The sequence below is a fragment of the Anomaloglossus baeobatrachus genome, unplaced genomic scaffold (assembly GCF_048569485.1).
Source record: "Anomaloglossus baeobatrachus isolate aAnoBae1 unplaced genomic scaffold, aAnoBae1.hap1 Scaffold_4917, whole genome shotgun sequence".
In the NCBI taxonomy this organism is placed as follows: Eukaryota; Metazoa; Chordata; class Amphibia; order Anura; family Aromobatidae; genus Anomaloglossus; species Anomaloglossus baeobatrachus.
The window spans coordinates 1-26,069 of NW_027444268.1; the positions used below are offsets into that span (position 1 = coordinate 1).

Consider the following 26,069-nt stretch of genomic DNA (forward strand, 5'->3'; position numbering starts at 1 on the left):
AATAGCGCTGCTGCCTAGAAAACAAGCTGCGCAGAAGAAGTTGTTCTTTGGGTGGGAGGGTGGGCTAGTGGAAGGAGGGGGCAATCTCTTTTTTTCCCGGGTGGTAGGGGGATGACAGGAGAAGGGAAGCGGGTGGTGAGAAAGGTACAGAGGGCAGGGTTTGGGGGCTGGGAAGGAAAGGGAAAAGATTAGGGTTTGGGGATGATGAAAGGGCTTTCTACGGGTAAGGATGGCAAAGGGTGGCAGTGACGGAAAGTCAGGCAACCTGTCCTGTCCGTCTTTTTGTATCGTGAATTGGAAAGACTGCAAGGGGGAGGGGAGTTGCTTGCGCCCTAAAGGAGGAGTTATTCAGATTCATTGCAGTGGGCGGCGGCTGCAAAACGCACCATTCTTCTTGTTTTGGCTCTGCAAAGCAGCCTTTTCAAGGGTTGGCTTGGGTGACAAAATGTCTTGTGTAGGCGTGGGTTTGTCTCCCTCTCGCTCTCTCTCCCTAAGATGTGTCCGGCATAGGCCAGGGTGCCACTCGAGGCCCAAACCAATTCTGGTTATCGCTTCTCGGCCTTTTGGCTAAGATCAAGTGTAGTATCTGTTCTTATCAGTTTAATATCTGATACGTCCCCTATCTGGGGACCATATATTAAATGGATTTTTAGAACAGGGAGATGGAAAAAGAGCTTGCTCTGTCCACTCCACGCATTGACCTGGTATTGCAGTACCTCCAGGAACGGTGCACCCCTTCTTAACCCAGTTTCCAAAAGCAGAACTCAATTCACCTGATTCATATTAGCCCGATTTAATGAATTGGAAGAAAGCATACGTCTTCATATGCACCTCAATTTGGCCCATTCACTTTTCACACTTCCTCCTTTTGTTTTTTATCTTTCACACTTTTGACTTTCTTTATTCATCCAAATAGCAAACTCATCACCACTCAACCTGACCAACTCGGCTATGTCCCCGTGCTGCAGTTCTCTGTCTTATCTAGATCATTTGCAATTGAATGGAATAGATCCCTTTTGGACAAAGTGGATTCACCTGCTGCTGCAGTGACCACAGGTGTGATAACATCTAGAATTGGCATCTGGTGCGATCTCTCCGCTTCCACTCCAAAGAAAGTTACCTGTTTATTCCTATCATGCATTGGTTTTTGGGGTTTTCTTTGAGTAATGATGATCTCTTTAGTAGTCTGTTGGCGCCCTCTCCTGGAGGAATAGTTTGCTTGCTCTTGGACATTCTAAAAGAGAGGTCATGATAGACATTGAGCTTCTGAGCTCAATTGGGGACAGTCATGGGTGATGAATGTTTGCAACCTACTGCGAAGCCTCATACCGCAATATAAGGAACGTCAAATACTAAGAAAGGGCGGCCTATGAAAGAATTACTACTTTCAATAAGTACACTTAAACGGCTAATTGGGAATAGAAAAACTGTAAAAAGCCCTCTGAGAAAGCCCCCCTCTAACCTTTGATAGTAAGCTTTTCTGTAGTCTGCCTGTTGATGTATTTTCCGTTTGAACTGTGCACAACATGAAGAGACGGAACACTGGCGGCTTGTCACAATGCCCCCCGATGACATCACAATAGCGCTGCTGCCTAGAAAACAAGCTGCGCAGAAGAAGTTGTTCTTTGGGTGGGAGGGTGGGCTAGTGGAAGGAGGGGGCAATCTCTTTTTTTCCCGGGTGGTAGGGGGATGACAGGAGAAGGGAAGCGGGTGGTGAGAAAGGTACAGAGGGCAGGGTTTGGGGGCTGGGAAGGAAAGGGAAAAGATTAGGGTTTGGGGATGATGAAAGGGCTTTCTACGGGTAAGGATGGCAAAGGGTGGCAGTGACGGAAAGTCAGGCAACCTGTCCTGTCCGTCTTTTTGTATCGTGAATTGGAAAGACTGCAAGGGGGAGGGGAGTTGCTTGCGCCCTAAAGGAGGAGTTATTCAGATTCATTGCAGTGGGCGGCGGCTGCAAAACGCACCATTCTTCTTGTTTTGGCTCTGCAAAGCAGCCTTTTCAAGGGTTGGCTTGGGTGACAAAATGTCTTGTGTAGGCGTGGGTTTGTCTCCCTCTCGCTCTCTCTCCCTAAGATGTGTCCGGCATAGGCCAGGGTGCCACTCGAGGCCCAAACCAATTCTGGTTATCGCTTCTCGGCCTTTTGGCTAAGATCAAGTGTAGTATCTGTTCTTATCAGTTTAATATCTGATACGTCCCCTATCTGGGGACCATATATTAAATGGATTTTTAGAACAGGGAGATGGAAAAAGAGCTTGCTCTGTCCACTCCACGCATTGACCTGGTATTGCAGTACCTCCAGGAACGGTGCACCCCTTCTTAACCCAGTTTCCAAAAGCAGAACTCAATTCACCTGATTCATATTAGCCCGATTTAATGAATTGGAAGAAAGCATACGTCTTCATATGCACCTCAATTTGGCCCATTCACTTTTCACACTTCCTCCTTTTGTTTTTTATCTTTCACACTTTTGACTTTCTTTATTCATCCAAATAGCAAACTCATCACCACTCAACCTGACCAACTCGGCTATGTCCCCGTGCTGCAGTTCTCTGTCTTATCTAGATCATTTGCAATTGAATGGAATAGATCCCTTTTGGACAAAGTGGATTCACCTGCTGCTGCAGTGACCACAGGTGTGATAACATCTAGAATTGGCATCTGGTGCGATCTCTCCGCTTCCACTCCAAAGAAAGTTACCTGTTTATTCCTATCATGCATTGGTTTTTGGGGTTTTCTTTGAGTAATGATGATCTCTTTAGTAGTCTGTTGGCGCCCTCTCCTGGAGGAATAGTTTGCTTGCTCTTGGACATTCTAAAAGAGAGGTCATGATAGACATTGAGCTTCTGAGCTCAATTGGGGACAGTCATGGGTGATGAATGTTTGCAACCTACTGCGAAGCCTCATACCGCAATATAAGGAACGTCAAATACTAAGAAAGGGCGGCCTATGAAAGAATTACTACTTTCAATAAGTACACTTAAACGGCTAATTGGGAATAGAAAAACTGTAAAAAGCCCTCTGAGAAAGCCCCCCTCTAACCTTTGATAGTAAGCTTTTCTGTAGTCTGCCTGTTGATGTATTTTCCGTTTGAACTGTGCACAACATGAAGAGACGGAACACTGGCGGCTTGTCACAATGCCCCCCGATGACATCACAATAGCGCTGCTGCCTAGAAAACAAGCTGCGCAGAAGAAGTTGTTCTTTGGGTGTGGAGGGTGGGCTAGTGGAAGGAGGGGGCAATCTCTTTTTTTCCCGGGTGGTAGGGGGATGACAGGAGAAGGGAAGCGGGTGGTGAGAAAGGTACAGAGGGCAGGGTTTGGGGGCTGGGAAGGAAAGGGAAAAGATTAGGGTTTGGGGATGATGAAAGGGCTTTCTACGGGTAAGGATGGCAAAGGGTGGCAGTGACGGAAAGTCAGGCAACCTGTCCTGTCCGTCTTTTTGTATCGTGAATTGGAAAGACTGCAAGGGGGAGGGGAGTTGCTTGCGCCCTAAAGGAGGAGTTATTCAGATTCATTGCAGTGGGCGGCGGCTGCAAAACGCACCATTCTTCTTGTTTTGGCTCTGCAAAGCAGCCTTTTCAAGGGTTGGCTTGGGTGACAAAATGTCTTGTGTAGGCGTGGGTTTGTCTCCCTCTCGCTCTCTCTCCCTAAGATGTGTCCGGCATAGGCCAGGGTGCCACTCGAGGCCCAAACCAATTCTGGTTATCGCTTCTCGGCCTTTTGGCTAAGATCAAGTGTAGTATCTGTTCTTATCAGTTTAATATCTGATACGTCCCCTATCTGGGGACCATATATTAAATGGATTTTTAGAACAGGGAGATGGAAAAAGAGCTTGCTCTGTCCACTCCACGCATTGACCTGGTATTGCAGTACCTCCAGGAACGGTGCACCCCTTCTTAACCCAGTTTCCAAAAGCAGAACTCAATTCACCTGATTCATATTAGCCCGATTTAATGAATTGGAAGAAAGCATACGTCTTCATATGCACCTCAATTTGGCCCATTCACTTTTCACACTTCCTCCTTTTGTTTTTTATCTTTCACACTTTTGACTTTCTTTATTCATCCAAATAGCAAACTCATCACCACTCAACCTGACCAACTCGGCTATGTCCCCGTGCTGCAGTTCTCTGTCTTATCTAGATCATTTGCAATTGAATGGAATAGATCCCTTTTGGACAAAGTGGATTCACCTGCTGCTGCAGTGACCACAGGTGTGATAACATCTAGAATTGGCATCTGGTGCGATCTCTCCGCTTCCACTCCAAAGAAAGTTACCTGTTTATTCCTATCATGCATTGGTTTTTGGGGTTTTCTTTGAGTAATGATGATCTCTTTAGTAGTCTGTTGGCGCCCTCTCCTGGAGGAATAGTTTGCTTGCTCTTGGACATTCTAAAAGAGAGGTCATGATAGACATTGAGCTTCTGAGCTCAATTGGGGACAGTCATGGGTGATGAATGTTTGCAACCTACTGCGAAGCCTCATACCGCAATATAAGGAACGTCAAATACTAAGAAAGGGCGGCCTATGAAAGAATTACTACTTTCAATAAGTACACTTAAACGGCTAATTGGGAATAGAAAAACTGTAAAAAGCCCTCTGAGAAAGCCCCCCTCTAACCTTTGATAGTAAGCTTTTCTGTAGTCTGCCTGTTGATGTATTTTCCGTTTGAACTGTGCACAACATGAAGAGACGGAACACTGGCGGCTTGTCACAATGCCCCCCGATGACATCACAATAGCGCTGCTGCCTAGAAAACAAGCTGCGCAGAAGAAGTTGTTCTTTGGGTGGGAGGGTGGGCTAGTGGAAGGAGGGGGCAATCTCTTTTTTTCCCGGGTGGTAGGGGGATGACAGGAGAAGGGAAGCGGGTGGTGAGAAAGGTACAGAGGGCAGGGTTTGGGGGCTGGGAAGGAAAGGGAAAAGATTAGGGTTTGGGGATGATGAAAGGGCTTTCTACGGGTAAGGATGGCAAAGGGTGGCAGTGACGGAAAGTCAGGCAACCTGTCCTGTCCGTCTTTTTGTATCGTGAATTGGAAAGACTGCAAGGGGGAGGGGAGTTGCTTGCGCCCTAAAGGAGGAGTTATTCAGATTCATTGCAGTGGGCGGCGGCTGCAAAACGCACCATTCTTCTTGTTTTGGCTCTGCAAAGCAGCCTTTTCAAGGGTTGGCTTGGGTGACAAAATGTCTTGTGTAGGCGTGGGTTTGTCTCCCTCTCGCTCTCTCTCCCTAAGATGTGTCCGGCATAGGCCAGGGTGCCACTCGAGGCCCAAACCAATTCTGGTTATCGCTTCTCGGCCTTTTGGCTAAGATCAAGTGTAGTATCTGTTCTTATCAGTTTAATATCTGATACGTCCCCTATCTGGGGACCATATATTAAATGGATTTTTAGAACAGGGAGATGGAAAAAGAGCTTGCTCTGTCCACTCCACGCATTGACCTGGTATTGCAGTACCTCCAGGAACGGTGCACCCCTTCTTAACCCAGTTTCCAAAAGCAGAACTCAATTCACCTGATTCATATTAGCCCGATTTAATGAATTGGAAGAAAGCATACGTCTTCATATGCACCTCAATTTGGCCCATTCACTTTTCACACTTCCTCCTTTTGTTTTTTATCTTTCACACTTTTGACTTTCTTTATTCATCCAAATAGCAAACTCATCACCACTCAACCTGACCAACTCGGCTATGTCCCCGTGCTGCAGTTCTCTGTCTTATCTAGATCATTTGCAATTGAATGGAATAGATCCCTTTTGGACAAAGTGGATTCACCTGCTGCTGCAGTGACCACAGGTGTGATAACATCTAGAATTGGCATCTGGTGCGATCTCTCCGCTTCCACTCCAAAGAAAGTTACCTGTTTATTCCTATCATGCATTGGTTTTTGGGGTTTTCTTTGAGTAATGATGATCTCTTTAGTAGTCTGTTGGCGCCCTCTCCTGGAGGAATAGTTTGCTTGCTCTTGGACATTCTAAAAGAGAGGTCATGATAGACATTGAGCTTCTGAGCTCAATTGGGGACAGTCATGGGTGATGAATGTTTGCAACCTACTGCGAAGCCTCATACCGCAATATAAGGAACGTCAAATACTAAGAAAGGGCGGCCTATGAAAGAATTACTACTTTCAATAAGTACACTTAAACGGCTAATTGGGAATAGAAAAACTGTAAAAAGCCCTCTGAGAAAGCCCCCCTCTAACCTTTGATAGTAAGCTTTTCTGTAGTCTGCCTGTTGATGTATTTTCCGTTTGAACTGTGCACAACATGAAGAGACGGAACACTGGCGGCTTGTCACAATGCCCCCCGATGACATCACAATAGCGCTGCTGCCTAGAAAACAAGCTGCGCAGAAGAAGTTGTTCTTTGGGTGGGAGGGTGGGCTAGTGGAAGGAGGGGGCAATCTCTTTTTTTCCCGGGTGGTAGGGGGATGACAGGAGAAGGGAAGCGGGTGGTGAGAAAGGTACAGAGGGCAGGGTTTGGGGGCTGGGAAGGAAAGGGAAAAGATTAGGGTTTGGGGATGATGAAAGGGCTTTCTACGGGTAAGGATGGCAAAGGGTGGCAGTGACGGAAAGTCAGGCAACCTGTCCTGTCCGTCTTTTTGTATCGTGAATTGGAAAGACTGCAAGGGGGAGGGGAGTTGCTTGCGCCCTAAAGGAGGAGTTATTCAGATTCATTGCAGTGGGCGGCGGCTGCAAAACGCACCATTCTTCTTGTTTTGGCTCTGCAAAGCAGCCTTTTCAAGGGTTGGCTTGGGTGACAAAATGTCTTGTGTAGGCGTGGGTTTGTCTCCCTCTCGCTCTCTCTCCCTAAGATGTGTCCGGCATAGGCCAGGGTGCCACTCGAGGCCCAAACCAATTCTGGTTATCGCTTCTCGGCCTTTTGGCTAAGATCAAGTGTAGTATCTGTTCTTATCAGTTTAATATCTGATACGTCCCCTATCTGGGGACCATATATTAAATGGATTTTTAGAACAGGGAGATGGAAAAAGAGCTTGCTCTGTCCACTCCACGCATTGACCTGGTATTGCAGTACCTCCAGGAACGGTGCACCCCTTCTTAACCCAGTTTCCAAAAGCAGAACTCAATTCACCTGATTCATATTAGCCCGATTTAATGAATTGGAAGAAAGCATACGTCTTCATATGCACCTCAATTTGGCCCATTCACTTTTCACACTTCCTCCTTTTGTTTTTTATCTTTCACACTTTTGACTTTCTTTATTCATCCAAATAGCAAACTCATCACCACTCAACCTGACCAACTCGGCTATGTCCCCGTGCTGCAGTTCTCTGTCTTATCTAGATCATTTGCAATTGAATGGAATAGATCCCTTTTGGACAAAGTGGATTCACCTGCTGCTGCAGTGACCACAGGTGTGATAACATCTAGAATTGGCATCTGGTGCGATCTCTCCGCTTCCACTCCAAAGAAAGTTACCTGTTTATTCCTATCATGCATTGGTTTTTGGGGTTTTCTTTGAGTAATGATGATCTCTTTAGTAGTCTGTTGGCGCCCTCTCCTGGAGGAATAGTTTGCTTGCTCTTGGACATTCTAAAAGAGAGGTCATGATAGACATTGAGCTTCTGAGCTCAATTGGGGACAGTCATGGGTGATGAATGTTTGCAACCTACTGCGAAGCCTCATACCGCAATATAAGGAACGTCAAATACTAAGAAAGGGCGGCCTATGAAAGAATTACTACTTTCAATAAGTACACTTAAACGGCTAATTGGGAATAGAAAAACTGTAAAAAGCCCTCTGAGAAAGCCCCCCTCTAACCTTTGATAGTAAGCTTTTCTGTAGTCTGCCTGTTGATGTATTTTCCGTTTGAACTGTGCACAACATGAAGAGACGGAACACTGGCGGCTTGTCACAATGCCCCCCGATGACATCACAATAGCGCTGCTGCCTAGAAAACAAGCTGCGCAGAAGAAGTTGTTCTTTGGGTGGGAGGGTGGGCTAGTGGAAGGAGGGGGCAATCTCTTTTTTTCCCGGGTGGTAGGGGGATGACAGGAGAAGGGAAGCGGGTGGTGAGAAAGGTACAGAGGGCAGGGTTTGGGGGCTGGGAAGGAAAGGGAAAAGATTAGGGTTTGGGGATGATGAAAGGGCTTTCTACGGGTAAGGATGGCAAAGGGTGGCAGTGACGGAAAGTCAGGCAACCTGTCCTGTCCGTCTTTTTGTATCGTGAATTGGAAAGACTGCAAGGGGGAGGGGAGTTGCTTGCGCCCTAAAGGAGGAGTTATTCAGATTCATTGCAGTGGGCGGCGGCTGCAAAACGCACCATTCTTCTTGTTTTGGCTCTGCAAAGCAGCCTTTTCAAGGGTTGGCTTGGGTGACAAAATGTCTTGTGTAGGCGTGGGTTTGTCTCCCTCTCGCTCTCTCTCCCTAAGATGTGTCCGGCATAGGCCAGGGTGCCACTCGAGGCCCAAACCAATTCTGGTTATCGCTTCTCGGCCTTTTGGCTAAGATCAAGTGTAGTATCTGTTCTTATCAGTTTAATATCTGATACGTCCCCTATCTGGGGACCATATATTAAATGGATTTTTAGAACAGGGAGATGGAAAAAGAGCTTGCTCTGTCCACTCCACGCATTGACCTGGTATTGCAGTACCTCCAGGAACGGTGCACCCCTTCTTAACCCAGTTTCCAAAAGCAGAACTCAATTCACCTGATTCATATTAGCCCGATTTAATGAATTGGAAGAAAGCATACGTCTTCATATGCACCTCAATTTGGCCCATTCACTTTTCACACTTCCTCCTTTTGTTTTTTATCTTTCACACTTTTGACTTTCTTTATTCATCCAAATAGCAAACTCATCACCACTCAACCTGACCAACTCGGCTATGTCCCCGTGCTGCAGTTCTCTGTCTTATCTAGATCATTTGCAATTGAATGGAATAGATCCCTTTTGGACAAAGTGGATTCACCTGCTGCTGCAGTGACCACAGGTGTGATAACATCTAGAATTGGCATCTGGTGCGATCTCTCCGCTTCCACTCCAAAGAAAGTTACCTGTTTATTCCTATCATGCATTGGTTTTTGGGGTTTTCTTTGAGTAATGATGATCTCTTTAGTAGTCTGTTGGCGCCCTCTCCTGGAGGAATAGTTTGCTTGCTCTTGGACATTCTAAAAGAGAGGTCATGATAGACATTGAGCTTCTGAGCTCAATTGGGGACAGTCATGGGTGATGAATGTTTGCAACCTACTGCGAAGCCTCATACCGCAATATAAGGAACGTCAAATACTAAGAAAGGGCGGCCTATGAAAGAATTACTACTTTCAATAAGTACACTTAAACGGCTAATTGGGAATAGAAAAACTGTAAAAAGCCCTCTGAGAAAGCCCCCCTCTAACCTTTGATAGTAAGCTTTTCTGTAGTCTGCCTGTTGATGTATTTTCCGTTTGAACTGTGCACAACATGAAGAGACGGAACACTGGCGGCTTGTCACAATGCCCCCCGATGACATCACAATAGCGCTGCTGCCTAGAAAACAAGCTGCGCAGAAGAAGTTGTTCTTTGGGTGGGAGGGTGGGCTAGTGGAAGGAGGGGGCAATCTCTTTTTTTCCCGGGTGGTAGGGGGATGACAGGAGAAGGGAAGCGGGTGGTGAGAAAGGTACAGAGGGCAGGGTTTGGGGGCTGGGAAGGAAAGGGAAAAGATTAGGGTTTGGGGATGATGAAAGGGCTTTCTACGGGTAAGGATGGCAAAGGGTGGCAGTGACGGAAAGTCAGGCAACCTGTCCTGTCCGTCTTTTTGTATCGTGAATTGGAAAGACTGCAAGGGGGAGGGGAGTTGCTTGCGCCCTAAAGGAGGAGTTATTCAGATTCATTGCAGTGGGCGGCGGCTGCAAAACGCACCATTCTTCTTGTTTTGGCTCTGCAAAGCAGCCTTTTCAAGGGTTGGCTTGGGTGACAAAATGTCTTGTGTAGGCGTGGGTTTGTCTCCCTCTCGCTCTCTCTCCCTAAGATGTGTCCGGCATAGGCCAGGGTGCCACTCGAGGCCCAAACCAATTCTGGTTATCGCTTCTCGGCCTTTTGGCTAAGATCAAGTGTAGTATCTGTTCTTATCAGTTTAATATCTGATACGTCCCCTATCTGGGGACCATATATTAAATGGATTTTTAGAACAGGGAGATGGAAAAAGAGCTTGCTCTGTCCACTCCACGCATTGACCTGGTATTGCAGTACCTCCAGGAACGGTGCACCCCTTCTTAACCCAGTTTCCAAAAGCAGAACTCAATTCACCTGATTCATATTAGCCCGATTTAATGAATTGGAAGAAAGCATACGTCTTCATATGCACCTCAATTTGGCCCATTCACTTTTCACACTTCCTCCTTTTGTTTTTTATCTTTCACACTTTTGACTTTCTTTATTCATCCAAATAGCAAACTCATCACCACTCAACCTGACCAACTCGGCTATGTCCCCGTGCTGCAGTTCTCTGTCTTATCTAGATCATTTGCAATTGAATGGAATAGATCCCTTTTGGACAAAGTGGATTCACCTGCTGCTGCAGTGACCACAGGTGTGATAACATCTAGAATTGGCATCTGGTGCGATCTCTCCGCTTCCACTCCAAAGAAAGTTACCTGTTTATTCCTATCATGCATTGGTTTTTGGGGTTTTCTTTGAGTAATGATGATCTCTTTAGTAGTCTGTTGGCGCCCTCTCCTGGAGGAATAGTTTGCTTGCTCTTGGACATTCTAAAAGAGAGGTCATGATAGACATTGAGCTTCTGAGCTCAATTGGGGACAGTCATGGGTGATGAATGTTTGCAACCTACTGCGAAGCCTCATACCGCAATATAAGGAACGTCAAATACTAAGAAAGGGCGGCCTATGAAAGAATTACTACTTTCAATAAGTACACTTAAACGGCTAATTGGGAATAGAAAAACTGTAAAAAGCCCTCTGAGAAAGCCCCCCTCTAACCTTTGATAGTAAGCTTTTCTGTAGTCTGCCTGTTGATGTATTTTCCGTTTGAACTGTGCACAACATGAAGAGACGGAACACTGGCGGCTTGTCACAATGCCCCCCGATGACATCACAATAGCGCTGCTGCCTAGAAAACAAGCTGCGCAGAAGAAGTTGTTCTTTGGGTGGGAGGGTGGGCTAGTGGAAGGAGGGGGCAATCTCTTTTTTTCCCGGGTGGTAGGGGGATGACAGGAGAAGGGAAGCGGGTGGTGAGAAAGGTACAGAGGGCAGGGTTTGGGGGCTGGGAAGGAAAGGGAAAAGATTAGGGTTTGGGGATGATGAAAGGGCTTTCTACGGGTAAGGATGGCAAAGGGTGGCAGTGACGGAAAGTCAGGCAACCTGTCCTGTCCGTCTTTTTGTATCGTGAATTGGAAAGACTGCAAGGGGGAGGGGAGTTGCTTGCGCCCTAAAGGAGGAGTTATTCAGATTCATTGCAGTGGGCGGCGGCTGCAAAACGCACCATTCTTCTTGTTTTGGCTCTGCAAAGCAGCCTTTTCAAGGGTTGGCTTGGGTGACAAAATGTCTTGTGTAGGCGTGGGTTTGTCTCCCTCTCGCTCTCTCTCCCTAAGATGTGTCCGGCATAGGCCAGGGTGCCACTCGAGGCCCAAACCAATTCTGGTTATCGCTTCTCGGCCTTTTGGCTAAGATCAAGTGTAGTATCTGTTCTTATCAGTTTAATATCTGATACGTCCCCTATCTGGGGACCATATATTAAATGGATTTTTAGAACAGGGAGATGGAAAAAGAGCTTGCTCTGTCCACTCCACGCATTGACCTGGTATTGCAGTACCTCCAGGAACGGTGCACCCCTTCTTAACCCAGTTTCCAAAAGCAGAACTCAATTCACCTGATTCATATTAGCCCGATTTAATGAATTGGAAGAAAGCATACGTCTTCATATGCACCTCAATTTGGCCCATTCACTTTTCACACTTCCTCCTTTTGTTTTTTATCTTTCACACTTTTGACTTTCTTTATTCATCCAAATAGCAAACTCATCACCACTCAACCTGACCAACTCGGCTATGTCCCCGTGCTGCAGTTCTCTGTCTTATCTAGATCATTTGCAATTGAATGGAATAGATCCCTTTTGGACAAAGTGGATTCACCTGCTGCTGCAGTGACCACAGGTGTGATAACATCTAGAATTGGCATCTGGTGCGATCTCTCCGCTTCCACTCCAAAGAAAGTTACCTGTTTATTCCTATCATGCATTGGTTTTTGGGGTTTTCTTTGAGTAATGATGATCTCTTTAGTAGTCTGTTGGCGCCCTCTCCTGGAGGAATAGTTTGCTTGCTCTTGGACATTCTAAAAGAGAGGTCATGATAGACATTGAGCTTCTGAGCTCAATTGGGGACAGTCATGGGTGATGAATGTTTGCAACCTACTGCGAAGCCTCATACCGCAATATAAGGAACGTCAAATACTAAGAAAGGGCGGCCTATGAAAGAATTACTACTTTCAATAAGTACACTTAAACGGCTAATTGGGAATAGAAAAACTGTAAAAAGCCCTCTGAGAAAGCCCCCCTCTAACCTTTGATAGTAAGCTTTTCTGTAGTCTGCCTGTTGATGTATTTTCCGTTTGAACTGTGCACAACATGAAGAGACGGAACACTGGCGGCTTGTCACAATGCCCCCCGATGACATCACAATAGCGCTGCTGCCTAGAAAACAAGCTGCGCAGAAGAAGTTGTTCTTTGGGTGGGAGGGTGGGCTAGTGGAAGGAGGGGGCAATCTCTTTTTTTCCCGGGTGGTAGGGGGATGACAGGAGAAGGGAAGCGGGTGGTGAGAAAGGTACAGAGGGCAGGGTTTGGGGGCTGGGAAGGAAAGGGAAAAGATTAGGGTTTGGGGATGATGAAAGGGCTTTCTACGGGTAAGGATGGCAAAGGGTGGCAGTGACGGAAAGTCAGGCAACCTGTCCTGTCCGTCTTTTTGTATCGTGAATTGGAAAGACTGCAAGGGGGAGGGGAGTTGCTTGCGCCCTAAAGGAGGAGTTATTCAGATTCATTGCAGTGGGCGGCGGCTGCAAAACGCACCATTCTTCTTGTTTTGGCTCTGCAAAGCAGCCTTTTCAAGGGTTGGCTTGGGTGACAAAATGTCTTGTGTAGGCGTGGGTTTGTCTCCCTCTCGCTCTCTCTCCCTAAGATGTGTCCGGCATAGGCCAGGGTGCCACTCGAGGCCCAAACCAATTCTGGTTATCGCTTCTCGGCCTTTTGGCTAAGATCAAGTGTAGTATCTGTTCTTATCAGTTTAATATCTGATACGTCCCCTATCTGGGGACCATATATTAAATGGATTTTTAGAACAGGGAGATGGAAAAAGAGCTTGCTCTGTCCACTCCACGCATTGACCTGGTATTGCAGTACCTCCAGGAACGGTGCACCCCTTCTTAACCCAGTTTCCAAAAGCAGAACTCAATTCACCTGATTCATATTAGCCCGATTTAATGAATTGGAAGAAAGCATACGTCTTCATATGCACCTCAATTTGGCCCATTCACTTTTCACACTTCCTCCTTTTGTTTTTTATCTTTCACACTTTTGACTTTCTTTATTCATCCAAATAGCAAACTCATCACCACTCAACCTGACCAACTCGGCTATGTCCCCGTGCTGCAGTTCTCTGTCTTATCTAGATCATTTGCAATTGAATGGAATAGATCCCTTTTGGACAAAGTGGATTCACCTGCTGCTGCAGTGACCACAGGTGTGATAACATCTAGAATTGGCATCTGGTGCGATCTCTCTCGCTTCCACTCCAAAGAAAGTTACCTGTTTATTCCTATCATGCATTGGTTTTTGGGGTTTTCTTTGAGTAATGATGATCTCTTTAGTAGTCTGTTGGCGCCCTCTCCTGGAGGAATAGTTTGCTTGCTCTTGGACATTCTAAAAGAGAGGTCATGATAGACATTGAGCTTCTGAGCTCAATTGGGGACAGTCATGGGTGATGAATGTTTGCAACCTACTGCGAAGCCTCATACCGCAATATAAGGAACGTCAAATACTAAGAAAGGGCGGCCTATGAAAGAATTACTACTTTCAATAAGTACACTTAAACGGCTAATTGGGAATAGAAAAACTGTAAAAAGCCCTCTGAGAAAGCCCCCCTCTAACCTTTGATAGTAAGCTTTTCTGTAGTCTGCCTGTTGATGTATTTTCCGTTTGAACTGTGCACAACATGAAGAGACGGAACACTGGCGGCTTGTCACAATGCCCCCCGATGACATCACAATAGCGCTGCTGCCTAGAAAACAAGCTGCGCAGAAGAAGTTGTTCTTTGGGTGGGAGGGTGGGCTAGTGGAAGGAGGGGGCAATCTCTTTTTTTCCCGGGTGGTAGGGGGATGACAGGAGAAGGGAAGCGGGTGGTGAGAAAGGTACAGAGGGCAGGGTTTGGGGGCTGGGAAGGAAAGGGAAAAGATTAGGGTTTGGGGATGATGAAAGGGCTTTCTACGGGTAAGGATGGCAAAGGGTGGCAGTGACGGAAAGTCAGGCAACCTGTCCTGTCCGTCTTTTTGTATCGTGAATTGGAAAGACTGCAAGGGGGAGGGGAGTTGCTTGCGCCCTAAAGGAGGAGTTATTCAGATTCATTGCAGTGGGCGGCGGCTGCAAAACGCACCATTCTTCTTGTTTTGGCTCTGCAAAGCAGCCTTTTCAAGGGTTGGCTTGGGTGACAAAATGTCTTGTGTAGGCGTGGGTTTGTCTCCCTCTCGCTCTCTCTCCCTAAGATGTGTCCGGCATAGGCCAGGGTGCCACTCGAGGCCCAAACCAATTCTGGTTATCGCTTCTCGGCCTTTTGGCTAAGATCAAGTGTAGTATCTGTTCTTATCAGTTTAATATCTGATACGTCCCCTATCTGGGGACCATATATTAAATGGATTTTTAGAACAGGGAGATGGAAAAAGAGCTTGCTCTGTCCACTCCACGCATTGACCTGGTATTGCAGTACCTCCAGGAACGGTGCACCCCTTCTTAACCCAGTTTCCAAAAGCAGAACTCAATTCACCTGATTCATATTAGCCCGATTTAATGAATTGGAAGAAAGCATACGTCTTCATATGCACCTCAATTTGGCCCATTCACTTTTCACACTTCCTCCTTTTGTTTTTTATCTTTCACACTTTTGACTTTCTTTATTCATCCAAATAGCAAACTCATCACCACTCAACCTGACCAACTCGGCTATGTCCCCGTGCTGCAGTTCTCTGTCTTATCTAGATCATTTGCAATTGAATGGAATAGATCCCTTTTGGACAAAGTGGATTCACCTGCTGCTGCAGTGACCACAGGTGTGATAACATCTAGAATTGGCATCTGGTGCGATCTCTCCGCTTCCACTCCAAAGAAAGTTACCTGTTTATTCCTATCATGCATTGGTTTTTGGGGTTTTCTTTGAGTAATGATGATCTCTTTAGTAGTCTGTTGGCGCCCTCTCCTGGAGGAATAGTTTGCTTGCTCTTGGACATTCTAAAAGAGAGGTCATGATAGACATTGAGCTTCTGAGCTCAATTGGGGACAGTCATGGGTGATGAATGTTTGCAACCTACTGCGAAGCCTCATACCGCAATATAAGGAACGTCAAATACTAAGAAAGGGCGGCCTATGAAAGAATTACTACTTTCAATAAGTACACTTAAACGGCTAATTGGGAATAGAAAAACTGTAAAAAGCCCTCTGAGAAAGCCCCCCTCTAACCTTTGATAGTAAGCTTTTCTGTAGTCTGCCTGTTGATGTATTTTCCGTTTGAACTGTGCACAACATGAAGAGACGGAACACTGGCGGCTTGTCACAATGCCCCCCGATGACATCACAATAGCGCTGCTGCCTAGAAAACAAGCTGCGCAGAAGAAGTTGTTCTTTGGGTGGGAGGGTGGGCTAGTGGAAGGAGGGGGCAATCTCTTTTTTTCCCGGGTGGTAGGGGGATGACAGGAGAAGGGAAGCGGGTGGTGAGAAAGGTACAGAGGGCAGGGTTTGGGGGCTGGGAAGGAAAGGGAAAAGATTAGGGTTTGGGGATGATGAAAGGGCTTTCTACGGGTAAGGATGGCAAAGGGTGGCAGTGACGGAAAGTCAGGCAACCTGTCCTGTCCGTCTTTTTGTATCGTGAATTGGAAAGACTGCAAGGGGGAGGGGAGTTGCTTGCGCCCTAAAGGAGGAGTTATTCAGATTCATTGCAGTGGGCGGCGGCTGCAAAACGCACCATTCTTCTTGTTTTGGCTCTGCAAAGCAGCCTTTTCAAGGGTTGGCTTGGGTGACAAAATGTCTTGTGTAGGCGTGGGTTTGTCTCCCTCTCGCTCTCTCTCCCTAAGATGTGTCCGGCATAGGCCAGGGTGCCACTCGAGGCCCAAACCAATTCTGGTTATCGCTTCTCGGCCTTTTGGCTAAGATCAAGTGTAGTATCTGTTCTTATCAGTTTAATATCTGATACGTCCCCTATCTGGGGACCATATATTAAATGGATTTTTAGAACAGGGAGATGGAAAAAGAGCTTGCTCTGTCCACTCCACGCATTGACCTGGTATTGCAGTACCTCCAGGAACGGTGCACCCCTTCTTAACCCAGTTTCCAAAAGCAGAACTCAATTCACCTGATTCATATTAGCCCGATTTAATGAATTGGAAGAAAGCATACGTCTTCATATGCACCTCAATTTGGCCCATTCACTTTTCACACTTCCTCCTTTTGTTTTTTATCTTTCACACTTTTGACTTTCTTTATTCATCCAAATAGCAAACTCATCACCACTCAACCTGACCAACTCGGCTATGTCCCCGTGCTGCAGTTCTCTGTCTTATCTAGATCATTTGCAATTGAATGGAATAGATCCCTTTTGGACAAAGTGGATTCACCTGCTGCTGCAGTGACCACAGGTGTGATAACATCTAGAATTGGCATCTGGTGCGATCTCTCCGCTTCCACTCCAAAGAAAGTTACCTGTTTATTCCTATCATGCATTGGTTTTTGGGGTTTTCTTTGAGTAATGATGATCTCTTTAGTAGTCTGTTGGCGCCCTCTCCTGGAGGAATAGTTTGCTTGCTCTTGGACATTCTAAAAGAGAGGTCATGATAGACATTGAGCTTCTGAGCTCAATTGGGGACAGTCATGGGTGATGAATGTTTGCAACCTACTGCGAAGCCTCATACCGCAATATAAGGAACGTCAAATACTAAGAAAGGGCGGCCTATGAAAGAATTACTACTTTCAATAAGTACACTTAAACGGCTAATTGGGAATAGAAAAACTGTAAAAAGCCCTCTGAGAAAGCCCCCCTCTAACCTTTGATAGTAAGCTTTTCTGTAGTCTGCCTGTTGATGTATTTTCCGTTTGAACTGTGCACAACATGAAGAGACGGAACACTGGCGGCTTGTCACAATGCCCCCCGATGACATCACAATAGCGCTGCTGCCTAGAAAACAAGCTGCGCAGAAGAAGTTGTTCTTTGGGTGGGAGGGTGGGCTAGTGGAAGGAGGGGGCAATCTCTTTTTTTCCCGGGTGGTAGGGGGATGACAGGAGAAGGGAAGCGGGTGGTGAGAAAGGTACAGAGGGCAGGGTTTGGGGGCTGGGAAGGAAAGGGAAAAGATTAGGGTTTGGGGATGATGAAAGGGCTTTCTACGGGTAAGGATGGCAAAGGGTGGCAGTGACGGAAAGTCAGGCAACCTGTCCTGTCCGTCTTTTTGTATCGTGAATTGGAAAGACTGCAAGGGGGAGGGGAGTTGCTTGCGCCCTAAAGGAGGAGTTATTCAGATTCATTGCAGTGGGCGGCGGCTGCAAAACGCACCATTCTTCTTGTTTTGGCTCTGCAAAGCAGCCTTTTCAAGGGTTGGCTTGGGTGACAAAATGTCTTGTGTAGGCGTGGGTTTGTCTCCCTCTCGCTCTCTCTCCCTAAGATGTGTCCGGCATAGGCCAGGGTGCCACTCGAGGCCCAAACCAATTCTGGTTATCGCTTCTCGGCCTTTTGGCTAAGATCAAGTGTAGTATCTGTTCTTATCAGTTTAATATCTGATACGTCCCCTATCTGGGGACCATATATTAAATGGATTTTTAGAACAGGGAGATGGAAAAAGAGCTTGCTCTGTCCACTCCACGCATTGACCTGGTATTGCAGTACCTCCAGGAACGGTGCACCCCTTCTTAACCCAGTTTCCAAAAGCAGAACTCAATTCACCTGATTCATATTAGCCCGATTTAATGAATTGGAAGAAAGCATACGTCTTCATATGCACCTCAATTTGGCCCATTCACTTTTCACACTTCCTCCTTTTGTTTTTTATCTTTCACACTTTTGACTTTCTTTATTCATCCAAATAGCAAACTCATCACCACTCAACCTGACCAACTCGGCTATGTCCCCGTGCTGCAGTTCTCTGTCTTATCTAGATCATTTGCAATTGAATGGAATAGATCCCTTTTGGACAAAGTGGATTCACCTGCTGCTGCAGTGACCACAGGTGTGATAACATCTAGAATTGGCATCTGGTGCGATCTCTCCGCTTCCACTCCAAAGAAAGTTACCTGTTTATTCCTATCATGCATTGGTTTTTGGGGTTTTCTTTGAGTAATGATGATCTCTTTAGTAGTCTGTTGGCGCCCTCTCCTGGAGGAATAGTTTGCTTGCTCTTGGACATTCTAAAAGAGAGGTCATGATAGACATTGAGCTTCTGAGCTCAATTGGGGACAGTCATGGGTGATGAATGTTTGCAACCTACTGCGAAGCCTCATACCGCAATATAAGGAACGTCAAATACTAAGAAAGGGCGGCCTATGAAAGAATTACTACTTTCAATAAGTACACTTAAACGGCTAATTGGGAATAGAAAAACTGTAAAAAGCCCTCTGAGAAAGCCCCCCTCTAACCTTTGATAGTAAGCTTTTCTGTAGTCTGCCTGTTGATGTATTTTCCGTTTGAACTGTGCACAACATGAAGAGACGGAACACTGGCGGCTTGTCACAATGCCCCCCGATGACATCACAATAGCGCTGCTGCCTAGAAAACAAGCTGCGCAGAAGAAGTTGTTCTTTGGGTGGGAGGGTGGGCTAGTGGAAGGAGGGGGCAATCTCTTTTTTTCCCGGGTGGTAGGGGGATGACAGGAGAAGGGAAGCGGGTGGTGAGAAAGGTACAGAGGGCAGGGTTTGGGGGCTGGGAAGGAAAGGGAAAAGATTAGGGTTTGGGGATGATGAAAGGGCTTTCTACGGGTAAGGATGGCAAAGGGTGGCAGTGACGGAAAGTCAGGCAACCTGTCCTGTCCGTCTTTTTGTATCGTGAATTGGAAAGACTGCAAGGGGGAGGGGAGTTGCTTGCGCCCTAAAGGAGGAGTTATTCAGATTCATTGCAGTGGGCGGCGGCTGCAAAACGCACCATTCTTCTTGTTTTGGCTCTGCAAAGCAGCCTTTTCAAGGGTTGGCTTGGGTGACAAAATGTCTTGTGTAGGCGTGGGTTTGTCTCCCTCTCGCTCTCTCTCCCTAAGATGTGTCCGGCATAGGCCAGGGTGCCACTCGAGGCCCAAACCAATTCTGGTTATCGCTTCTCGGCCTTTTGGCTAAGATCAAGTGTAGTATCTGTTCTTATCAGTTTAATATCTGATACGTCCCCTATCTGGGGACCATATATTAAATGGATTTTTAGAACAGGGAGATGGAAAAAGAGCTTGCTCTGTCCACTCCACGCATTGACCTGGTATTGCAGTACCTCCAGGAACGGTGCACCCCTTCTTAACCCAGTTTCCAAAAGCAGAACTCAATTCACCTGATTCATATTAGCCCGATTTAATGAATTGGAAGAAAGCATACGTCTTCATATGCACCTCAATTTGGCCCATTCACTTTTCACACTTCCTCCTTTTGTTTTTTATCTTTCACACTTTTGACTTTCTTTATTCATCCAAATAGCAAACTCATCACCACTCAACCTGACCAACTCGGCTATGTCCCCGTGCTGCAGTTCTCTGTCTTATCTAGATCATTTGCAATTGAATGGAATAGATCCCTTTTGGACAAAGTGGATTCACCTGCTGCTGCAGTGACCACAGGTGTGATAACATCTAGAATTGGCATCTGGTGCGATCTCTCCGCTTCCACTCCAAAGAAAGTTACCTGTTTATTCCTATCATGCATTGGTTTTTGGGGTTTTCTTTGAGTAATGATGATCTCTTTAGTAGTCTGTTGGCGCCCTCTCCTGGAGGAATAGTTTGCTTGCTCTTGGACATTCTAAAAGAGAGGTCATGATAGACATTGAGCTTCTGAGCTCAATTGGGGACAGTCATGGGTGATGAATGTTTGCAACCTACTGCGAAGCCTCATACCGCAATATAAGGAACGTCAAATACTAAGAAAGGGCGGCCTATGAAAGAATTACTACTTTCAATAAGTACACTTAAACGGCTAATTGGGAATAGAAAAACTGTAAAAAGCCCTCTGAGAAAGCCCCCCTCTAACCTTTGATAGTAAGCTTTTCTGTAGTCTGCCTGTTGATGTATTTTCCGTTTGAACTGTGCACAACATGAAGAGACGGAACACTGGCGGCTTGTCACAATGCCCCCCGATGACATCACAATAGCGCTGCTGCCTAGAAAACAAGCTGCGCAGAAGAAGTTGTTCTTTGGGTGGGAGGGTGGGCTAGTGGAAGGAGGGGGCAATCTCTTTTTTTCCCGGGTGGTAGGGGGATGACAGGAGAAGGGAAGCGGGTGGTGAGAAAGGTACAGAGGGCAGGGTTTGGGGGCTGGGAAGGAAAGGGAAAAGATTAGGGTTTGGGGATGATGAAAGGGCTTTCTACGGGTAAGGATGGCAAAGGGTGGCAGTGACGGAAAGTCAGGCAACCTGTCCTGTCCGTCTTTTTGTATCGTGAATTGGAAAGACTGCAAGGGGGAGGGGAGTTGCTTGCGCCCTAAAGGAGGAGTTATTCAGATTCATTGCAGTGGGCGGCGGCTGCAAAACGCACCATTCTTCTTGTTTTGGCTCTGCAAAGCAGCCTTTTCAAGGGTTGGCTTGGGTGACAAAATGTCTTGTGTAGGCGTGGGTTTGTCTCCCTCTCGCTCTCTCTCCCTAAGATGTGTCCGGCATAGGCCAGGGTGCCACTCGAGGCCCAAACCAATTCTGGTTATCGCTTCTCGGCCTTTTGGCTAAGATCAAGTGTAGTATCTGTTCTTATCAGTTTAATATCTGATACGTCCCCTATCTGGGGACCATATATTAAATGGATTTTTAGAACAGGGAGATGGAAAAAGAGCTTGCTCTGTCCACTCCACGCATTGACCTGGTATTGCAGTACCTCCAGGAACGGTGCACCCCTTCTTAACCCAGTTTCCAAAAGCAGAACTCAATTCACCTGATTCATATTAGCCCGATTTAATGAATTGGAAGAAAGCATACGTCTTCATATGCACCTCAATTTGGCCCATTCACTTTTCACACTTCCTCCTTTTGTTTTTTATCTTTCACACTTTTGACTTTCTTTATTCATCCAAATAGCAAACTCATCACCACTCAACCTGACCAACTCGGCTATGTCCCCGTGCTGCAGTTCTCTGTCTTATCTAGATCATTTGCAATTGAATGGAATAGATCCCTTTTGGACAAAGTGGATTCACCTGCTGCTGCAGTGACCACAGGTGTGATAACATCTAGAATTGGCATCTGGTGCGATCTCTCCGCTTCCACTCCAAAGAAAGTTACCTGTTTATTCCTATCATGCATTGGTTTTTGGGGTTTTCTTTGAGTAATGATGATCTCTTTAGTAGTCTGTTGGCGCCCTCTCCTGGAGGAATAGTTTGCTTGCTCTTGGACATTCTAAAAGAGAGGTCATGATAGACATTGAGCTTCTGAGCTCAATTGGGGACAGTCATGGGTGATGAATGTTTGCAACCTACTGCGAAGCCTCATACCGCAATATAAGGAACGTCAAATACTAAGAAAGGGCGGCCTATGAAAGAATTACTACTTTCAATAAGTACACTTAAACGGCTAATTGGGAATAGAAAAACTGTAAAAAGCCCTCTGAGAAAGCCCCCCTCTAACCTTTGATAGTAAGCTTTTCTGTAGTCTGCCTGTTGATGTATTTTCCGTTTGAACTGTGCACAACATGAAGAGACGGAACACTGGCGGCTTGTCACAATGCCCCCCGATGACATCACAATAGCGCTGCTGCCTAGAAAACAAGCTGCGCAGAAGAAGTTGTTCTTTGGGTGGGAGGGTGGGCTAGTGGAAGGAGGGGGCAATCTCTTTTTTTCCCGGGTGGTAGGGGGATGACAGGAGAAGGGAAGCGGGTGGTGAGAAAGGTACAGAGGGCAGGGTTTGGGGGCTGGGAAGGAAAGGGAAAAGATTAGGGTTTGGGGATGATGAAAGGGCTTTCTACGGGTAAGGATGGCAAAGGGTGGCAGTGACGGAAAGTCAGGCAACCTGTCCTGTCCGTCTTTTTGTATCGTGAATTGGAAAGACTGCAAGGGGGAGGGGAGTTGCTTGCGCCCTAAAGGAGGAGTTATTCAGATTCATTGCAGTGGGCGGCGGCTGCAAAACGCACCATTCTTCTTGTTTTGGCTCTGCAAAGCAGCCTTTTCAAGGGTTGGCTTGGGTGACAAAATGTCTTGTGTAGGCGTGGGTTTGTCTCCCTCTCGCTCTCTCTCCCTAAGATGTGTCCGGCATAGGCCAGGGTGCCACTCGAGGCCCAAACCAATTCTGGTTATCGCTTCTCGGCCTTTTGGCTAAGATCAAGTGTAGTATCTGTTCTTATCAGTTTAATATCTGATACGTCCCCTATCTGGGGACCATATATTAAATGGATTTTTAGAACAGGGAGATGGAAAAAGAGCTTGCTCTGTCCACTCCACGCATTGACCTGGTATTGCAGTACCTCCAGGAACGGTGCACCCCTTCTTAACCCAGTTTCCAAAAGCAGAACTCAATTCACCTGATTCATATTAGCCCGATTTAATGAATTGGAAGAAAGCATACGTCTTCATATGCACCTCAATTTGGCCCATTCACTTTTCACACTTCCTCCTTTTGTTTTTTATCTTTCACACTTTTGACTTTCTTTATTCATCCAAATAGCAAACTCATCACCACTCAACCTGACCAACTCGGCTATGTCCCCGTGCTGCAGTTCTCTGTCTTATCTAGATCATTTGCAATTGAATGGAATAGATCCCTTTTGGACAAAGTGGATTCACCTGCTGCTGCAGTGACCACAGGTGTGATAACATCTAGAATTGGCATCTGGTGCGATCTCTCCGCTTCCACTCCAAAGAAAGTTACCTGTTTATTCCTATCATGCATTGGTTTTTGGGGTTTTCTTTGAGTAATGATGATCTCTTTAGTAGTCTGTTGGCGCCCTCTCCTGGAGGAATAGTTTGCTTGCTCTTGGACATTCTAAAAGAGAGGTCATGATAGACATTGAGCTTCTGAGCTCAATTGGGGACAGTCATGGGTGATGAATGTTTGCAACCTACTGCGAAGCCTCATACCGCAATATAAGGAACGTCAAATACTAAGAAAGGGCGGCCTATGAAAGAATTACTACTTTCAATAAGTACACTTAAACGGCTAATTGGGAATAGAAAAACTGTAAAAAGCCCTCTGAGAAAGCCCCCCTCTAACCTTTGATAGTAAGCTTTTCTGTAGTCTGCCTGTTGATGTATTTTCCGTTTGAACTGTGCACAACATGAAGAGACGGAACACTGGCGGCTTGTCACAATGCCCCCCGATGACATCACAATAGCGCTGCTGCCTAGAAAACAAGCTGCGCAGAAGAAGTTGTTCTTTGGGTGGGAGGGTGGGCTAGTGGAAGGAGGGGGCAATCTCTTTTTTTCCCGGGTGGTAGGGGGATGACAGGAGAAGGGAAGCGGGTGGTGAGAAAGGTACAGAGGGCAGGGTTTGGGGGCTGGGAAGGAAAGGGAAAAGATTAGGGTTTGGGGATGATGAAAGGGCTTTCTACGGGTAAGGATGGCAAAGGGTGGCAGTGACGGAAAGTCAGGCAACCTGTCCTGTCCGTCTTTTTGTATCGTGAATTGGAAAGACTGCAAGGGGGAGGGGAGTTGCTTGCGCCCTAAAGGAGGAGTTATTCAGATTCATTGCAGTGGGCGGCGGCTGCAAAACGCACCATTCTTCTTGTTTTGGCTCTGCAAAGCAGCCTTTTCAAGGGTTGGCTTGGGTGACAAAATGTCTTGTGTAGGCGTGGGTTTGTCTCCCTCTCGCTCTCTCTCCCTAAGATGTGTCCGGCATAGGCCAGGGTGCCACTCGAGGCCCAAACCAATTCTGGTTATCGCTTCTCGGCCTTTTGGCTAAGATCAAGTGTAGTATCTGTTCTTATCAGTTTAATATCTGATACGTCCCCTATCTGGGGACCATATATTAAATGGATTTTTAGAACAGGGAGATGGAAAAAGAGCTTGCTCTGTCCACTCCACGCATTGACCTGGTATTGCAGTACCTCCAGGAACGGTGCACCCCTTCTTAACCCAGTTTCCAAAAGCAGAACTCAATTCACCTGATTCATATTAGCCCGATTTAATGAATTGGAAGAAAGCATACGTCTTCATATGCACCTCAATTTGGCCCATTCACTTTTCACACTTCCTCCTTTTGTTTTTTATCTTTCACACTTTTGACTTTCTTTATTCATCCAAATAGCAAACTCATCACCACTCAACCTGACCAACTCGGCTATGTCCCCGTGCTGCAGTTCTCTGTCTTATCTAGATCATTTGCAATTGAATGGAATAGATCCCTTTTGGACAAAGTGGATTCACCTGCTGCTGCAGTGACCACAGGTGTGATAACATCTAGAATTGGCATCTGGTGCGATCTCTCCGCTTCCACTCCAAAGAAAGTTACCTGTTTATTCCTATCATGCATTGGTTTTTGGGGTTTTCTTTGAGTAATGATGATCTCTTTAGTAGTCTGTTGGCGCCCTCTCCTGGAGGAATAGTTTGCTTGCTCTTGGACATTCTAAAAGAGAGGTCATGATAGACATTGAGCTTCTGAGCTCAATTGGGGACAGTCATGGGTGATGAATGTTTGCAACCTACTGCGAAGCCTCATACCGCAATATAAGGAACGTCAAATACTAAGAAAGGGCGGCCTATGAAAGAATTACTACTTTCAATAAGTACACTTAAACGGCTAATTGGGAATAGAAAAACTGTAAAAAGCCCTCTGAGAAAGCCCCCCTCTAACCTTTGATAGTAAGCTTTTCTGTAGTCTGCCTGTTGATGTATTTTCCGTTTGAACTGTGCACAACATGAAGAGACGGAACACTGGCGGCTTGTCACAATGCCCCCCGATGACATCACAATAGCGCTGCTGCCTAGAAAACAAGCTGCGCAGAAGAAGTTGTTCTTTGGGTGGGAGGGTGGGCTAGTGGAAGGAGGGGGCAATCTCTTTTTTTCCCGGGTGGTAGGGGGATGACAGGAGAAGGGAAGCGGGTGGTGAGAAAGGTACAGAGGGCAGGGTTTGGGGGCTGGGAAGGAAAGGGAAAAGATTAGGGTTTGGGGATGATGAAAGGGCTTTCTACGGGTAAGGATGGCAAAGGGTGGCAGTGACGGAAAGTCAGGCAACCTGTCCTGTCCGTCTTTTTGTATCGTGAATTGGAAAGACTGCAAGGGGGAGGGGAGTTGCTTGCGCCCTAAAGGAGGAGTTATTCAGATTCATTGCAGTGGGCGGCGGCTGCAAAACGCACCATTCTTCTTGTTTTGGCTCTGCAAAGCAGCCTTTTCAAGGGTTGGCTTGGGTGACAAAATGTCTTGTGTAGGCGTGGGTTTGTCTCCCTCTCGCTCTCTCTCCCTAAGATGTGTCCGGCATAGGCCAGGGTGCCACTCGAGGCCCAAACCAATTCTGGTTATCGCTTCTCGGCCTTTTGGCTAAGATCAAGTGTAGTATCTGTTCTTATCAGTTTAATATCTGATACGTCCCCTATCTGGGGACCATATATTAAATGGATTTTTAGAACAGGGAGATGGAAAAAGAGCTTGCTCTGTCCACTCCACGCATTGACCTGGTATTGCAGTACCTCCAGGAACGGTGCACCCCTTCTTAACCCAGTTTCCAAAAGCAGAACTCAATTCACCTGATTCATATTAGCCCGATTTAATGAATTGGAAGAAAGCATACGT

At 46.4% G+C, this 26,069-nt stretch overlaps 17 non-coding genes across 17 annotated transcripts; all 17 read left to right on the top strand.

The window, feature by feature from the left end:
- Window positions 1–547: 547 nt before the first annotated feature.
- On the top strand, window positions 548–738 carry LOC142282017 (U2 spliceosomal RNA). Its single transcript, XR_012743999.1, has one exon. It is a non-coding gene; the product is annotated as a U2 spliceosomal RNA (small nuclear RNA).
- A 1,387-nt stretch (window positions 739–2,125) lies between these two features.
- On the top strand, window positions 2,126–2,316 carry LOC142282029 (U2 spliceosomal RNA). Its single transcript, XR_012744010.1, has one exon. It is a non-coding gene; the product is annotated as a U2 spliceosomal RNA (small nuclear RNA).
- Window positions 2,317–3,704: 1,388 nt separating this feature from the next.
- Window positions 3,705–3,895, top strand: LOC142282032 (U2 spliceosomal RNA). Its single transcript, XR_012744013.1, has one exon. It is a non-coding gene; the product is annotated as a U2 spliceosomal RNA (small nuclear RNA).
- A 1,387-nt stretch (window positions 3,896–5,282) lies between these two features.
- On the top strand, window positions 5,283–5,473 carry LOC142282033 (U2 spliceosomal RNA). The gene has a single exon (XR_012744014.1). It is a non-coding gene; the product is annotated as a U2 spliceosomal RNA (small nuclear RNA).
- A 1,387-nt stretch (window positions 5,474–6,860) lies between these two features.
- Window positions 6,861–7,051, top strand: LOC142282034 (U2 spliceosomal RNA). The gene has a single exon (XR_012744015.1). It is a non-coding gene; the product is annotated as a U2 spliceosomal RNA (small nuclear RNA).
- A 1,387-nt stretch (window positions 7,052–8,438) lies between these two features.
- Window positions 8,439–8,629, top strand: LOC142282018 (U2 spliceosomal RNA). Its single transcript, XR_012744000.1, has one exon. It is a non-coding gene; the product is annotated as a U2 spliceosomal RNA (small nuclear RNA).
- A 1,387-nt stretch (window positions 8,630–10,016) lies between these two features.
- Window positions 10,017–10,207, top strand: LOC142282019 (U2 spliceosomal RNA). Its single transcript, XR_012744001.1, has one exon. It is a non-coding gene; the product is annotated as a U2 spliceosomal RNA (small nuclear RNA).
- Window positions 10,208–11,594: 1,387 nt separating this feature from the next.
- LOC142282021 (U2 spliceosomal RNA) lies at window positions 11,595–11,785 on the top strand. Its single transcript, XR_012744002.1, has one exon. It is a non-coding gene; the product is annotated as a U2 spliceosomal RNA (small nuclear RNA).
- A 1,387-nt stretch (window positions 11,786–13,172) lies between these two features.
- LOC142282022 (U2 spliceosomal RNA) lies at window positions 13,173–13,363 on the top strand. The gene has a single exon (XR_012744003.1). It is a non-coding gene; the product is annotated as a U2 spliceosomal RNA (small nuclear RNA).
- Window positions 13,364–14,751: 1,388 nt separating this feature from the next.
- Window positions 14,752–14,942, top strand: LOC142282023 (U2 spliceosomal RNA). Its single transcript, XR_012744004.1, has one exon. It is a non-coding gene; the product is annotated as a U2 spliceosomal RNA (small nuclear RNA).
- A 1,387-nt stretch (window positions 14,943–16,329) lies between these two features.
- LOC142282024 (U2 spliceosomal RNA) lies at window positions 16,330–16,520 on the top strand. The gene has a single exon (XR_012744005.1). It is a non-coding gene; the product is annotated as a U2 spliceosomal RNA (small nuclear RNA).
- Window positions 16,521–17,907: 1,387 nt separating this feature from the next.
- Window positions 17,908–18,098, top strand: LOC142282025 (U2 spliceosomal RNA). The gene has a single exon (XR_012744006.1). It is a non-coding gene; the product is annotated as a U2 spliceosomal RNA (small nuclear RNA).
- Window positions 18,099–19,485: 1,387 nt separating this feature from the next.
- LOC142282026 (U2 spliceosomal RNA) lies at window positions 19,486–19,676 on the top strand. Its single transcript, XR_012744007.1, has one exon. It is a non-coding gene; the product is annotated as a U2 spliceosomal RNA (small nuclear RNA).
- Window positions 19,677–21,063: 1,387 nt separating this feature from the next.
- Window positions 21,064–21,254, top strand: LOC142282027 (U2 spliceosomal RNA). The gene has a single exon (XR_012744008.1). It is a non-coding gene; the product is annotated as a U2 spliceosomal RNA (small nuclear RNA).
- Window positions 21,255–22,641: 1,387 nt separating this feature from the next.
- LOC142282028 (U2 spliceosomal RNA) lies at window positions 22,642–22,832 on the top strand. The gene has a single exon (XR_012744009.1). It is a non-coding gene; the product is annotated as a U2 spliceosomal RNA (small nuclear RNA).
- Window positions 22,833–24,219: 1,387 nt separating this feature from the next.
- LOC142282030 (U2 spliceosomal RNA) lies at window positions 24,220–24,410 on the top strand. The gene has a single exon (XR_012744011.1). It is a non-coding gene; the product is annotated as a U2 spliceosomal RNA (small nuclear RNA).
- A 1,387-nt stretch (window positions 24,411–25,797) lies between these two features.
- On the top strand, window positions 25,798–25,988 carry LOC142282031 (U2 spliceosomal RNA). The gene has a single exon (XR_012744012.1). It is a non-coding gene; the product is annotated as a U2 spliceosomal RNA (small nuclear RNA).
- Window positions 25,989–26,069: the final 81 nt, after the last annotated feature.